This window comes from Emydura macquarii, unplaced genomic scaffold, assembly GCF_026122565.2.
Source record: "Emydura macquarii macquarii isolate MOO-44397 ecotype Brisbane River unplaced genomic scaffold, CSIRO-AGI_Emac_v2 contig_2897, whole genome shotgun sequence".
In the NCBI taxonomy this organism is placed as follows: Eukaryota; Metazoa; Chordata; order Testudines; family Chelidae; genus Emydura; species Emydura macquarii.
Window position 1 is genome coordinate 31128067 of NW_027133034.1, and position 17237 is coordinate 31145303.

The window sequence follows — 17237 nt, forward strand, 5'->3', positions numbered from 1 at the left end:
CCATAAAACCCTATTTTTTGTATCAACAGGATCCTAGAATTGTTCTAAACAAACAAAGCAGGTGTGTACAAAGACTGACAATTTCTCAGTGAAAAGAAATGCATTTTCACTGATGTGTGGACCCCAGAAGCCAAGAACTCTGATTACATTTATACTATTGATGGGAGAAGCAAAACAATTTGGATACTTATTCAAGCAATGTGAGATATTTCCCACATACTTCCCAATCCCCTTCTTTGCATAAGGGGCATAAGACCCTTACTAAAAATCTTCTGAATGTAGTGACTGACTAAGCTGACAAGAAAAAATTCACACTACAAAGTCACATCTCTAAAGTTAGAGGACAAAATTCCTTTTTTGTACTTCAAAGGACTCAAGATTGGGATGATGTGTATCCAGAGGTCCGTTAATGGCAGAGGGAGGGAGTTGAAGGACAGAGTCTGCCGGGATGGGAGTATGTAGCTGAATTAGTCCATTCCTTTAAAAAGAAGCTTACGTTTGATTCAGAGTAGTAAATATTTCCCCACTATTCATTCAACCTATTTCCTGTTTGTATGATTACTAACTGACTCTCTATTCAAGCTATTGTAGGAAGAGGTAGTCAGGTTTCTTAACTGGAGGAGACAATCTCCAGGAGCGTTACCTACCAACACCATCAGAGATTTTTCACTTTTTTCTTCGCTGAAATCCCTTTAATCAAATGTAGCATGAAAAGGAAAATTCAGCCCTACTGGGGATAGAGCCCTTCTTGCAACAATGGTATTGACTTCCACACAACTGAGAAGCTTTTATTTCAATGGCAGGTGAAGATGACAAGCATCTCTCTGGTAGTAAGCTTGCTTACTCTGGTATATTGTACCTGCTTCCCTTCACTGTGTTTAATTTGAACATAACAGTAGTGCTTCTACATTGGTCATCGTGAAGAGTGGAGTGATGATCTGCTAGCTAGGCTGCTAGCTTAGGACTTGCAGACCTACGTTCAATTTCCTCCTCTGCCATAAACTTCCTGTGTTCCCTTGGGCAAGTCTCTGTGCCTCAGTTCCCCGTTTGTAAAGTGGGGTAATAGCATTTCACTACCTCACAGGTGTGTTGTGAGCCTAAATACATTACAGATTGTGAAGCATTTTGAGATCTACTGAGAAAGTTGCTATGTAACGGCCAGGCATTATTATTCAGCCGTTGCTACTCAGTAGTATATGAACTTACCACAGCTTTCCCCTATAACTAAATAAAAGGTCTCAGTGGTGTTGGTGGTGATGTTAGATGTTGCCTTTTTAATAACTTCTACTATCACATGTGAACAACATGTTACATTGACATGAAGAAAGAGTTTTCATTCATAATTATGTGATACTGTTCAGATGAGGATAAAAGAGGGCACATGCATTTCTTTGCCCTTAGTAATACCACTAGTGCTTAACCAGTAGCTACCTTAACTGGGCTTATTCACATATGTTGCTGTTTTTAGGTGCTATTTCTGTTGGTTTATCTATCCTTTAAAATATTATTCCTGATACATTTTTGGTGAACATTGATGTACTGCTCTCTGAACTCTAATATTTCCTTAGTCAGCCACCATCATTCTAACAATCAAACCAGAAAGACTTTTTTTCCATTTAATTTCCTTGAAAGTTAATTTTGATGGAAGTTCCTGCACATTCCCTGTATTTGGCAGAAGCCTGCAACGTTTTGCAGAGAATGGAAGTTTCTTCCAACTCTGACCACTAACTATGTTGTTTATAAGAATATTCAGCATCCCAGATGTCAGAAATATGGGGGGTATATACAAAAATATGCACTATGTGACACAGAAAAAGTCCTGTTGCTTAATCAATTTAATGAGGTTTCCTTTATATTTCTCTTTTGTTTCCTCCTCTGCCTCTCCTTTTTAAAATCCAACTGTTAGTTTTCTGTCTTCATAATGAAGACTGAGCTGTTTGCAACAGAAACTCCAGATCACACCTTTATCTGATTTTATTGCTACATCTTTTCCCTTCCCCTTTGATCTCTGTATGTCAGTTCCTGCAATCTTTAGTATCGAGTCAATGACATTCCCACACTGTCATTTACTGTAAATGGAGAAGCTGTAGGGTGGAGAGTAGCCATACCTTGTTTTCAAAACAGGAGCATTTGTTTACATCAAATATTTGAAGATGCTAGCAGGAAAAGGCTGTGTGTTAAAATTACAGCCAAGAATGTTTCCAACATGAAGGATATCTTCCATTAGTTGCCATCCTGAAGCTTGAAATATTAGTTAGATTTATTTATCAAGGGCTCTGAATGACCTTTCTCAGTTAAAAATACAGTCAAAAACCTATTACAGAAGACAACAGCATCACATACAACCGGCAGTCAGCCAGAAAATATTATTACAAACCAAATCAACATCTTTTCAGCTTCTTTCTAAGTGTGCATGGAGTGAAATGGGGGGAGTGAATTCCAAAGTCCAGGCACCATCATACAGAACCTCTGGCCAGCAGCTCCTTTGTTTATGGTAGCTTCAGGCTAGCAAGGGGAGAGAGAAAATTTAACCCAACAGCTTGTATATGTTGTGCCAAAGTCATTTTCTGAAATATTTCTCCATATTTTTATTCACATATCAACATTTTTCATAAATCACACTGATGCCTACTTCCTCTTTACTCATAAGCTCTTCCTTATGTTTGGCTTATGCACCTACTGGCAGTGTACAAAATGGATTGCCCCTTATGCATGAGTGAATACTAACAATACACTACTGCAAAAATGAAGTGTAAAGGGAGTAAAGGCCCTTCATGTATCCAAGGCTGTTTTCCTCCCAGATAATCCCTTTTTTGGGGAGGTAATATTTTTAGAACCTCTTTTGGTATTCCCTAGTCCCCATGTAAAGATCCTTTAACTCTTTTTTCAGATAACATGGGAAAGGAAAAGTCATTATTAGATTTAGAGCTCAGCTTTCTGGCATCCCAACCAAGTGTTCTGCTTTTCTAATGGAGAAATTCTACAAGTTTTTGTAGCTACTGTTTTATTTATAATCTAGGACAAAATCCATGTTAAATCCCACCCCATAATTACCCAAAATGAATTATCCCTTCTGCTTCTGAGCACAGTGGAGTCAGATTGGATGAATCTGGGATAGGGGGACATAGAAGGGCAAAGAAGAAGTGTCAGCTACGTGGAATTTTTTCCTGTCCTCAGTTCCCTCTTAAAGTGCACAAGGGTTTGGGTTTCATTGATTGAAGAAGAAGGTGCCTAGTGGTGGAGAGCTCTGGAGATAGACATTTTCCTTATATTTAAATCTTCAATTTTTCAGGAATTAAGGGATTATGCAGAGTGAAATTATCTTGAATGTGCCAGCATTTTTGTACTCTGTATCCTCCTCTGCTGCATAAAACTCACAGTGGGAGGTTCAGGTGCATGGGGAAGCACAGTTCTTGAAAGACCCATGCTGTCAGGGGACCTGGGAAGGCTAGGAGGCAGTGCAGATACACTGGGCCTTCATGCAGGTGGCAGTGTCCATTGGTGTCCTAGATGTAGGTGGATTTGACATCTGTGGGTTTTGGATGCCCAGTCTCTCCCCAACCTCCATTTTGCTAGCACATCTGTGGGCAAATCCTGTCCCCTTACAGAAACCGAGAAGTTTCCTGTCCCCTATTAGATTAAGAGATGATCCATCTTCTGCTTTACTCAGTGATAGGTTAATAGCAGGACTAATGAGGCCTCTGAAAAACTTTAAATGCTGCCTTATTTATGTGCCCCTAATTCTCTATGACCTAGGATTTCTTACTTCTTGATTCCTGTTGTGCGTTATGTTGGCTTCTCTATAGGCAACAACTTCTGTATATCATTAGCAAAAGATTTTCTACAGTGCTGTTGTAAAACCACCATGCTTACCAGTCAATAAGTTATTATGGTTCAAAGGCTGAGCCTTTTTAATGATATCGGTTTAGCAAAAGACCAACTTTTGGCCATTTTAACTCCTCAAACTGGTAATTTTTTATTTTGTTTTATTTCTTTAGGAGATGAGCCTTGAATTTAAATGTGAGATCCTGGCGCCTTATAGGTCATTTACAATGCTATGCATTGGAATTCTTCCATAGTGTAATTTCTTTTATGTGACTCTATCTCTGTTTGGACTCAAAATACTTAGGAGCCTGGGAGATATGGTACCAGCATGTGTGTGCTATATATTCATGTAAACAAGAAACAAGTAATTTGAGTTTGAGAAAAATTCTGATTTTTGTGGACTGGTTTATGAATTTTAATCTGGTGTTCATTATACCAGATTATAAAAACTGCTTAGACTGAAGGATAATTTGGATTGGTTGCCTCATTGTCATTTTAAATGGGCAGTTTAATCCACATGAACCACAAAGCTCAGCTGGAACTGCTGTTAAACATTTTGAACTGCCAGTTTAAATTCTCCAAACACAGAAAATACATACTTGGCCCATACTATAAAGATTTCTTATTTTTATTACGATGGCAAAAAGGTTATTCTAGGATATGTGGTTATCATAAAATAATCACAGCCCTGGACTTCATGGCCTCATAATATTCCAGTTCATGACAACCACTCCCTCATTCAGAAATGTTTTATTGCTTAAATAATGAAAAACATACTGAACTGCATGTAATGGACACAGAAAATGTCCTCCTGCCTAATCAATGTAAAAGGTTTCCTCTCTGTTCCTCTTTTGTTTTCTCCTTCACTGCTCTTTTTTAATTCTGATTGTTAGTTTTCTGTCTTTATAATGAAGACTGAACTATTTATAACAGAAATTCCAGGGCCACACCTTTACCTGACTTTATAGTTACATCATTTCCCTTTGATCTCTGTGGGCCAGTTTCTGCAATCCTTAATTATTAAGCAAAACTTCATGCCCTCAGTGAAGTTAATGACTTCAATGGGAGGTTTTTTTCCCCTGTGCAAGAACTGGGGTTCTGTTCCACAGGAGATGTGAGACTGCCAAGATGCGAGTGAAACGGGAGGCAGGTGGCAAGAGGGCATTCAGGAGGCACATACCTTCTAATTTCTTAAAGTGCCACCTCTTCCCAGGAAACTCAAAAACCACCTCCTGATTATAAGAGTGACATTCACCTATTAACAACCAGAAGGAATATCAGGTGACTTATCCAGACTTTTGTTGCTCAGATTTTAAATATGACTTTTTGACTAGCCCATACCCTAAACCTGAACAGTTCATCATAAACATTTAGATAGATTAGGAAATTTGAGGAAACTGACCCATCTGAAGGAAAAGAGCCTCAATTTTAATTGAATAAATTTTTGCTATAAATTATTCACTCAGTTCACAAATATATAGAATCTCTAAGCATTCATGCAGCTGGCAGTCTGGAAAAAGCCAGTGTTCCAGGGGTTAACACGAATTAATTCCACATAAAGCTCTTTACAAAGGAAAAGGATATTTGATTTGTATGGCTTTAAAGTTTTAACAGATGAGTCTATCCCTGTGAGACCACAGACCATTTACCATCACTAGATTGATTTCTTTCTGTGCTAAGGGCTCCACGATACTTTTCAACACAGTTCATTGTAAGTAGAATGATACCTCAAATATACATTAACTAAAGAGTCTTCAGAGGCTGTTTTAAGGAGATGAAACTCTGTGCAGCAAGGGAATGGCAGCATTTAATAAATGAAGAAACAAAACAGTATCTTGATAAGTTTAATAAAATAAAACCAAGCAAGTATTGTAATGAATATAAAGTCAAATTTAAACAAACACTTGTTTCATGTTTCACAGCTATCTAAATATTTTTGTGCCCGATTAGTAAAAAATGGCTTCACAACGGTCAACAAATCACTTAATTTCCAGCTCCACTACTTCAATTCCTTTCTCTTTTGATATATATATATATATTGTAATTTTCCTAAGGGCATTTCACAATACATACAGGTATCTCTGAAAATGAGCCACAACAGCAGTTACTAGGCATCCCGGGAGAGTGCTCCAAAAGAACATCAGAGAAGCTACAGTACTTTCAGGGCCGAAAGAGATAACAGGATATTTTAAAACTCCAAACTAACTTTGGTATCAATAAACATTAAAAATGTAGAGGTCATGGTGCCACAGCAAAACATGTGGTACCAGATAGGATAATGACAAGGAAGGATTGAAGCTCCCTATTATTGGAATCTGCATTTCAAGAATAGCAAAACTGGTCTTGTAGAGCAGTGGCTCCTAACTGCTGCAATGTGTACAAATACTGGCACTTCAAGCTTTTGCTACACACTTAATATGCTGTTCACTTGCTTAAGGGGTCTCCCTTGCAACCTTCCTCCTTATATTTAATTGCACACCATAGACTACATTAAAGAACATTATTGAGGTTGCAAAGTCAAGCATGCAAAAGTTAGGAAATGCCAGAATTAAGGTTGCCTGTGCAATCTTAATTTGGACCCCTTGTGCATTATCATACAGCCTTTAGATGATCACATCCTATTTTTTTCCACATTCCCTGTCTCATTCTATGCACAGGATGCAAGTTGCTCGCTCAACGTTTTTATCCCTTTTGTTGTGCAATGTAGGCGCCAAAGGTTTATTTACTGTGTATTATTGAAACCCTACCCTGAAGATAGAACTATTAATTTCTTCATGGGATTTTCTATGGCACTCATCAATATAGTATCTGAGTGCTTCACAGAGATAAATTAATCTTCCCAACATTGCTGTGAGAATGGGTTAATGCTGATCTGAGCTGCTGCCATTCACAAAATTGGAGAGAAGGGTGGTTTCCATTTTCAATAGAGTGGATTGCAGATTGTTCAGATAGAGAGGATTAAGGAAGCTGTCCCATTGAATTGTGGGATACTTCCTGCTGACTCCCAGGATCCAAGTCAAGCAGGGCTGAGTCTTCACCACAAAGGAACAGGTCTCAGACACTAAGTCCTGGCTTAACTTGAGCTTGGACCCTCCAGCTCTGCAGAATCCTGGGTCCCTGGGTCTGAGCACTGGGTTAGCACAATTGCAGTGTAGATGCAAGGGTGTTTAGGCTTGAGCCCAGGCTCAAGCATGGGCTTATGTTGCAGTGTAGACAGGCTCTTAGAAACCACCTGTGAAAAATTTGGTTTAAGTAAACTTGTCTAGCATCCCATAGGTGATTCTGTGGCAGAGGCAAGGGATAGAATGCAGTTCTCTAGCGCAGCATTTAACTACCTTAACTATACAACCATCCTTTCTTTTTCTGAAGTTTCTTGCTTCATTCACTACACACCTTCCAACTTCTGCAACAAATGAATCTCTTTTCTGTCCTGCCTCTTACATTCTTGAGGGCAGGTGAGGACTGGTTCATTCACCAACATATTAGGCCTCTCATATTCTTGGCATGCCCCTGACAGAGCCTCTACACTAGGAGGAGACAATAATGGATGACATAGAGGCAATGGTGCCGAATTTATCTTGCCCAGGGTTTCACTTCTGCTTTGGAGCCCCCAGATGGCTTTTTAAGACTGCTGGGGAGCAACATCTGAATCAGTGCATTTGATGTACAGTAGAACCTCAGAGTTACAAACAGCTCAGGAATGGAGGTTGTTCGTAACTCTGAAATGTTCGTAACTTTGAAAAAATTATGATTGTTTACAACTGAACATTGACTTAATACAGCTTTGAAATTTTACTATGCAGAAGAAAAATGCTGCTTTCCTCAATTTTTAGTAGTTTATGTTTAACATAGTACTGTACTGTATTTGCTTTTTTTCCCCTCTGCTACTCCATGATTGCATACCACCAGTTCCAAACGAAGTGTGTGGTTGACTGGTCGGTTCGTAACTCTGGTGTTCATAACTCTGAAGTTCTACTGTGGTTGTGTATCCTTCAGCCACACCCTCAACACAACTCTGGGGGTCACAGAAATGTAATCATCTACTGCACAGTTCAGCTGTATTTATGTGATGCAGGCCCCCTCTCCATCTTGCCTTAGACTATAGCAGGGCACATCTGTTCCACTGTCTAGTGGAGTCTGTGAAATTAGATGGGGGCAGGATTTACTTAGATTTTTCTTTTAATTCTTTTATAAACAAAGGCTGAATTTGAGGGACTAGACTACCTATCAGATCAAAGTCTTAAATCAGTATCTTAAAACTGAGAGAAATTAGTATGAACAGAAGCGGGTTTTGGACTATGATAGCTATTCTTCCTTCTTGGCAAAAGAAAGCATTCGCTAAAGAGGAAAACAGTTATAATGAAGAACATAAGAAAATATCCTATACAAAGAACAATACTTGAGTGGTAAATATATAAATATAGTCCAAATGTAATGAGAGAAAGGGCTTTCTTTGTTTTCACTACTATATTCTACATTAAATATAACAGAGAAAATGCTCTATAAATTGTAATTCTACTGGCTTCCTTTGAACACCACAACATAAAATTTTGTTTTGCTTCAATGTCATTTGCATTAAATTTTCATGAAGGTAATTCACTTCATGTTGCGTTCTACTTTCTGGGAATAGGTTTTTCCTCCTCTTTTACAGACCTAACAAGTATTTGTTTGCCAGTGTCATATTTTCTGAGCTGCTTACAAACTTAAACCTATAGAACTTCTTTTTCCCTCAACCACAAGAGGATCTTGTTAGGAGTTTGAAACACTGAATGTCCAAAGGTTATTAATTGTATTCAGACCAGAGTATTAATGTAAGGCAGCTATAGGATTACTATGTGGAATTTCCCATACTTAAATTATGTTGAAATATCCAATTAGTGTACTGTAGGCAGGCATGAATTTCAGTGTAGTTAAACATTTGCTGACAACCTGGCCTTTCAGTTTAGCTTTCTGCATTGAACAAAGAAATTTGATCTTGTTTGGTTTTCTTTGAGAGAATGCTTTCCCATTAGATCCACTCCCTCTCGAGTAGCCTTTTATGTAAGAACAAGGAGAATCTTTTATGCCTTCTAATCTTATTGTTTGCAGATACCATATTTGAAATGTTTATTGTCACTATTGACCATTCAAAGCAAAAACTCTTGGAAAGAAAATGGAAGATGCAGTTCAAATATAATACATGCATATTTCTAAATGAAGGTTATACAATGGTATTATGCTAAATTAGGTCTCATGGGGATAATATTGTAACATAGTCCTCTTCTTTAATATCTAAATTATAAATATTTTATCATCTATATAGTTTAAGTCTGAGTGTTTTCCTCAGAAAGCTTTGCCCTGTGAAATTAAAACGAAGCTTCAGCATATCTTTTTTTCCTTTTTTTTTTTTCTGGTAATATCCCTTTACTACTACTTTTTCTATGGTGGATTATCAGGAGAACAGAATGAACAGCTGTATTCTGGTTTTGAAATTAAAAGCTACCAAATATTGATTAGATGGCTTAGAACATTTCACAGCTGATATTTCATCTCTGTTATAACTCTGGAAGCAACTGTCTCAAACTCACTTTTGCAGCAGAGAGTCTTACAATGTGGTTGGTGTGTTTTTAGCTTTGTTAATTGCAGTGGTTTTAAAAAATTATTTATTAATGACATATTTTGGACTAGAATAATTTAGTACTACAGCCTCTCATTGGAGACATCAGGGGCTTGTGTGTCTGGATGTGTGTGTCTGGCAGGGGCGGGGAGAGGAGGAATGGGCCTAATGTAGGTAAGCAGTTCAATAAATTAAATCTCTTCTGCAATCTAGAATTTGAATATCAGTCAAACAGCAACAGCACTTTGATCAAGTCAGTGCTCTTGCAGTTTAAGCTTTGCTCTTAATGAACATGGATCATTGTTGATTGGTAACAATTTTCTGTCACTTCTTCTTTAGGTTGTAAAATACGTAATGTGAAGTATTGTATCTTATTTTTATAATTATGTATCTTGAATGACATCATCTGGTGTATAGAATATCATTAGTTTTTGTATGGATGTACTCAGACTGACTGTGTCCATGGTGTGAAACATTGTTCATCTTTACATAGATTAAAGGGCTTCATAGAGGATCCTAAGGCTAACTTAATATAATCTAAAAGCAAAGATTTATTTATTTGAAAAAAGAGAGCCTAACATCACGGACTCATACTTTCTGAGACTATTTTGCATGAGGTAATTCTGCTCCCTTTCCTTTTTCAGATGTCTGGGAACTGGAAAGCAAAACTTCAGAAACAGCATTTATATTTCCTGTCTCTGTGACATCCAAAAGGGCTGGTGCAATACTTAGAATTTAATGAGGATGTAACCGTGAGTGAAAATATTGGATTAGATTTGACTTCTGGAATTCTGAATATAGTTACACATTTGTGATCCAAAGCCTGATCCAAAGCCCATTGAATTCAGTGGGAATAATTCCATTATCTTCAGTTTAATTTGTTAATTAGCCAAAAATGTAGAGAAATGGAGCCAAATTCTGATCTAACTCAGTTCAGTGCAATCCCACTGAAGTCAACGAGAGCAGAATTTGGCTCATAATGATACTGCTTCTCAGCAGTGGGCTCTTGCTTTCGGAAGTCACTCCCTTTGCTAGATAACCTATACCTAAATATTGCAACAAATTTGGGCATAGCATGATGCATTATTTATATCAGCTTTCGGTGTATTGTATGTGTTGATTTTATTACCACAACGTTGTCAATGTGTTTCGGGTGGCAACAGGGACATGTCATTGAACACAACTCACTGTAAATTGCAAATACCTTTTTGATTTTAATACTGGCGAGAAAGGAAAATGGTATTGTTTTAATGTTTAGGACCCAGTTCTATCCACAGCTCCTATTTATCTCAGATAACTGAGGGCACAGTCTAGCAACATGAAAATGGTTTCATACTTTTCACTATAAAGATATCGGTCTTTTATATTGGAGGAAATTGCTTTTGGCATTACCTTATTGATTACTTTGGATGAATGTAAACACGCTGCAGCAGCAGCATCAGGGCTTATAGCGCTTTGGATTAGAACTGAAGACAATGCATTTATTTGCAATATCCGTTGTCAGTGAGCCTCAAACTTTTTATTGTTATTTTATGACTGGTTCAATTGTGAGGGTTTCATTAGGTAGTGATGGCCTCTTGGTCTAGCTAGTCATTCTCCTGCTTGTGAGCCCCCAGTATCGGAACACTTCTAATTTTGTGAACCATTGATATAATATTAGCTGAACATGGAGCCCCGTAAAGATTTATGGAGCCTAGATCCATCCCAACTATTGGGGCTGAAACAAGCTCAGGTATTCCTCTACACAGTTTATTTTCTAACTCTTCAATGAACACAAATTATTATGGAATAGATGACAGAATGTATGCAATAAAATATTTAATTACAATTTGTTTCCTTGACTTTTAAAATGTAGGCTGATAAGATAAAAATTTAGTGTTAAAGACAGACACAAAAGTCAAAATATTTTTCCTTATTTGTCCCCCTCTAATTACCTGTCCCATAAAATGTGAGAGGTTCTAGCATTCTAGTAGGTGGAAAGGAATGGTGGATGGCCATTGAGGGACTGGATGGCAGACGGTTCTGCTATAAAGCTGTTTTTTGGTAAAGTGCTCTCTGTTAATATAGTAAAAATTCAAGAAATTTCTTGTATTAAGAAAAACATCCCCTTCAACATGAAAAAGAGCAAGCACAAAGGTTAGCAGTTACCTATATGAGTTGGAAGATCATATGCCATACCACAGACAGATCAGTGGTATCTGAAGCAATCTTAGGTTAGGTAACTACCATCCTGGGATATCAAAGTATATGAAATGACATCCAATGCCACAAAAAGTCAGCTGATTGCTCCATTTAAGAAATCTGTAGGCTTGCGATGAATTGTAAGCCTCATTCTATTCCTGTTGAGGTGAAAGAGAGAGTTATTCACTCTAGAAGGAGTAGGATTGATCTGTATGAAGGAAATTAGGGGCAAACCAGCACACACTTGAGATTATGCCAGAAGAAATTCTATCCTTTCACAGTGTTGCTGATATTGCCTTAAAAACTGTTAGGCAAGGAAAAAGTTCACTATCCTCAGACTCTTATTTATTTATTTGTTTATTCCAAATAAATTGGAGTTTCTGAGGATACTCCAACGGACAAAGGGAAAACCTTTACATCTAGTGTTTTGAATGATGTGAACAAAATTCTGAGCATAAAACATTTTAAATTGTTCTTCTCTTGTGTACAGCGATGAGTCCTTATCTCTCATACCAACATAGCCAATGATGGTGGGAGGGTAGAGAACCCAGTGACTCCAACAAATTTAACTAGTGATCATTGCAATTAAAAAACGCCCCAAAACTCAAGCTGACACTTTCCTGCTGAGCTGCTGTGATCTGAGATTATCTTAGTTAACACCATTTCTGGAAGTTCATATGAAATAATCAAGTAATTTACTTCAAAAATAAAGATAATCCCCAACAGAAGTAGCTACTTAAACACCCATTAATCTTCAAAGAATGGTCTCTGTTTGCCCAAGAAAAGCACCCCATGAACAATTAACATATAATAACATGAAAGTACCACAATAGTTATCTAAGGGAGGCTACTTCGGGTGTGTTTTTGCCTTTTGTGGACTGCTCTAGAGGTCATATCTCATTTCCTGTTTCTTTCCTCTCATTTGCTGAGTAGTGCAATGATGTTCAGCATTATGGTTACTGAAAAGCTTGGTAAAGGAATTTCCCTTGTTTGGTTGGGAGTTTCCTACTTGGGTACAGATTCATGCCAAGTCACTAGCTAGTGTTTCCTTGACCACCTCTGTTGGTCTGCAGTGCAGGGTTTGGCAGTTGCTGGTTATTCCTGATATCATGGAGGAAAGCTATTAGTTAACTGCTATAGCGGGTGCCTTTTTGTAGGTGATATCCTTCTAAACCTTCGACAGGATTCATCTGGGAACCAAACTAAAGGGGAGTTCAGACTGTAATGCAGAAATTACCCAGCTGGAGTGGATGGCATGCAGAGTCCATTATTTTGTTTCATCATTGGTATATATGTATGGGATGAGGAGCGGGTTTGTTGCATTATGTGTTCTTGTAATATTTACAAGAAAAAGAATTTGAACAAGCACTATTGTTAATATACTATAATTTTTTATTTATTATAATTACAATTATGATAGAGCCCAAATGCCTCAATCTGAATTGGGACCTTATAATACCAGGCACAGCCCAAACACATGAGAATACAATCTCTGCTCCGAAGAAATTACATTCTAAGTGCTCAGTCTATGGGAAGCTAAAGATAATGAAGGAGAAAGGGAAAATTCTAGTTTTGTCGGAAAAATTTTCCAACTAACAATTTTGTTCAGTAGAAAGGAATAAGCTAAAAATACAGACAATATATCCCACTACTTTCCTACCTATATAGCGTAGGTTATTCCATTGTATGTACTTCGTTAGAATCACTCTTCTGGGGATGTTTGTTTTCTAGGTATAGTGTTTTGCAAGACATAAATATAGTACTGTTTCATGACCAATAAATTATAGTTTCTCCAGATGTGATGAAAACAATGGCTCATAGGAAAAGATGCCATGATCTTCAGGAAGATGTGAAAGACAAGCAGGGAAAATTCATTGTATTATAATCTTGCCATTGTCAAATGAACTGGAACAGTTTTTATTATATGAAATGGACCAACTACCTGACGTTCTGTGGAATAAAAAGTCTGTTAAAAAAAAAAGAGTTCTCATTCCTCTGATAGATCTTCTAGAATCTGATATAGGAAGGCTGAAACTAGAGAAATAAACAGAGAGAGAATAAATCATAGTGAGTAATGTATTTGATATATCCACTTTTTTGGTTATGAAGTGTCCATGGAGAAACTGACGTGTATCTTGGTTTGAAATTTGCTGAATAACTTCTGCAAATAAGATTTTATTTGTGGATAGTTCATAATAATTGATTGACAGATTTCAAAAGTCAAGAGGTGTTGACTAGTTTTTACTGACTAACAGCTAACTGGTTTTTCTAGGATATTCATAAAAAACATAACTAAAAAAAAATGTGAGTACAACAAAACTAAAGTCAATTTTTTTCATTTGAGCAAATATTTGCATAAAACCCCAAACAAAACACATTTTGAGATATTTGTCCAGCTCTAACTGGGAACCTAAAGAGAGAAATATTTTTGAAATGCTAGGCTTTTGTAATGTTGAGATCACTATTAATATTTGTTAAGCTTCATATTGAAATTGTGGATATGAAACTGATTTAATGTAATGCTTTGATCCCTGTTATTGTTTACAGGTCTGCTTAGCTGGATGTTTTTTCTTGTTGAGTTTAATAAGCAATGTGTAATCTTCTGTAGTTAGGGATACTTATATGATTTGAGAATTATTTCTTTATTTCCCATTTTAGCGGGACCTTTACCTTGAGAACTTTATGATGCAGTCTCTGCTTTAGACAAAGTACTGTGTAATTTAATATAGTAGTAGTTTTTGACAAGAGAGAAATCCATGGTGATTTTTGATTAATATGTACACTGAGTGAATATGCTTAATTAAGAAGATGAAAACTTTGGGGGAAAAGTTGAAATAGAGAGGTAGAGCTTGTTTTTAATAAAAAAATTCTGTAGGAAATCTAAGCTGCTGCTGCTGAGATGTTGCTGACATTATGGTAGATGTAGATCTCAGTATAAGAAAACTTCCTGTTAAAGACACAAAGGGCCTGTTTCTCCTCTCAGTTATTTGGTGTAAATCAGGAGTAACTCCAGTGATGTCAATAGAGTAGCAATGGATTAAAACCAGCATAAACGAGAGGAGAACCAAATCTAAATATTTTTGTAACACCACTTGCTAACTGTCATGTCTTTTGGCTTTTCCTAAGCCCACAGTTTCCCTCAACAGTCCATTTGTAGCGCTTTGGACACTTCAACTTTTTCATCGACTATAATCTTTTATCCAAGGGCACCCTCAGAAATTTTTCATATGGTGTGCACAACTGAACCACTCTCACTTAAACTTAAAATGTCATTGAGGAGCGGTTGCTGGGCCAAATTTCAGTGAGGGGTTTTGTGACCGGTAAGGGGCTGCTGGGCCAAACCTGATTGGCGCTGTGACTCCATATGCCAAGTCACATTGCTACTCGCTTTGAGGCCCCGTGCAACAGAAAGCCTGAGTCAAACTGCCCCTTAGTCCCCCCGGGCAGTCCTGCTGCCCTGGTACCTCTGCCAGTGGTATGCACTGTATGTCATGTGCATACGGTTGTATCTGTCACTGCTTTTATCCAGGGAAATACCTACTCTTTTCTCAGGGTATGTTCTACACTGATGGTGGCAAAGTCGCCGCCGTCAGATTGACCTTTCTGGATCGATTGAGCGGTCAGTGAAGACCTGCTCAATTGATCCAGAAATCAACGCTGTAAAACCACCACCTCAAGTGGCGCAGTGCAGTGAAGACGGTGCACAGAAGGGAAGCACGGCAGTTGACAGGAGTTATGCAAACTACTCTGCATAGCTTGCGTAACTCCTGTCGACTGCCGCCGAATCACCAGGTAAGTGCAGACTGGGCTTAGTTTGGGATCAGAAGAAAGTTTCTGTCTTGGAGGAGCCTGGCAATAACTGCCTTGGAAAAAAATATCTGAGGCCCAGTTCACATTGCTTTGTACTATTCAACCTGCCTCTTTAAAATAAGAACGGCTTTTATAGACCAGTGGGAGCACTGTGTCCCACTGTTTGTGGGAGAGAGGTGTAGGAGGGGAGTTGCTGCAATCAGGGCAACCAGATGAGCTGGCATAGTCCAATGGCAACTTGAAATCTGCCCAAGGGGATAAGCTAGGGGACATGATGATGTTATTGGATGTTGCCCCCTGACTGGATCATATGGACCAATCAAGAAGATCACTTTGATTGGCTCTCTCTCTGGTCACTATGGTAGCCATAAGAGCAGGCCCAAGGCAGGAATCTTGTATCTTTCCTCTGCTCTTTGACATTTTCCCATCCTTTCATTCAAGGCAAGCTGCAGTGTGTCTGCAAGAGTCTGTTTGGATTATTTATCATGGGTTAATGGCAACATAGTTTGCATAGCTGACAGAGGTGTATGTCTGTGGATTGTATGACATTCAGATTGCACTATTGTCCTTAATGCTGTAAATTTGCATTGGTTTCTTGGCTTCTACATTTGCATTGGTTTGCTCCAGCTATGAGTTTTCAATTGGCCTTTTTTCTTGTTGCAGCCTAGAGTCATTTGGGGGTAGAATGGATTAGCCTTGCAACTGAGACCAGTAAAGGATAGCATGGTCCAGTTACCATAAGAGGATGGGTACACATTCAACAGTGGATAAAAATCTGGATATGAGTCAGCAGTGTGCCCTGGTTGTCAAGAGGGATAATAGCATATTGGGCTGCATTAGGAGGGGCATTGCCAGCAGGTCACGAGAAGTGATTATTCCCCTCTATTCGGCATTGGTGAGGCTGCATTTAGAATATTGTGTCCAGTTTTGGGCCCCCCACTACAAAAAGGATGTAGACAAGTTGGAGAGAGTGCAGCGGAGGGCAACAAAAATGATTAGGGGGCTGGAGCACAGGACTTATGAGGAGAAGCTGTGGGAACTGGGCTTGTTTAGTCTGCAAAAGAGAAGAATGAGGGGGGATTTGATAGCGGCCTTTAACTACCTGAAAGGCAGTCCTAGGGAGGATGGGGCTAGGCTGTTCTCGGTGGTGGCAGATGACAGAACAAGGAGCAACGGTCTCAAGTTGCCGGGGGGGAGGTCTAGGTTGGACATTAGGAAAAAGTTTTTCACTAGGAGGGTGGTGAAGCACTGGAATGGGTTACCTAGGGAGGTGGTGGAATCTCCATCTTTAGAGGTTTTTAAGCTGAGGCTTGACAAAGCCCTGGCTGGGATGATATGGCTGAAGTTAGTCCTGCTTTGAGCAGGGGGTTGGACTAGATGACCTCCTGAGGTCCCTTCCAATTCTAATATTCTATGATTCTTCTAAGCCTGGTGTGTTTGGAGGGACATGGGAATCATACTTCTGAGGATTTCCACAGGATCTGACTATTCAGTGATGATGATGGCTCAGCTGGATGCAGAAGGATCTTAGTACTTGATACAAGAACATGGAGGGCTGCCTATGCATTGGTTTATGTAAGTGGTTGAACCTGCTCTAGTGCTCCAGATATAGTGTGCCAGGATGAGACCAAGGGAGCCCAAGTTTATAGAATGGGAGAAATGAGTCAGAACTAGTTTTGTCTTAACAGTGAGTTAATTTGCAAGAAACACCTCTGCTCAGGTAACAGTTGTACTTTTTTGACTGCAACTTTATCAGTACCAAATATAGCCAAATTCCTGAAAAAATTTTGTATGGGTATTCCTTCTATTGTGTCAATTGCAACAG

The 17237-nt window shown here is 38.5% G+C and overlaps 1 long non-coding RNA gene across 1 annotated transcript in view; it reads left to right on the plus strand.

Moving 5' to 3' along the window:
* The window catches only part of LOC137166821 (uncharacterized), a 249300-nt gene that overhangs the window by 127681 nt on the left and 104382 nt on the right, over window positions 1-17237 (plus strand). The window contains exon 4 of the long non-coding RNA XR_010923833.1: window positions 10066-10173. This is a non-coding gene — a long non-coding RNA (uncharacterized lncRNA). The remainder of the gene's footprint in view (window positions 1-10065; window positions 10174-17237) is intronic.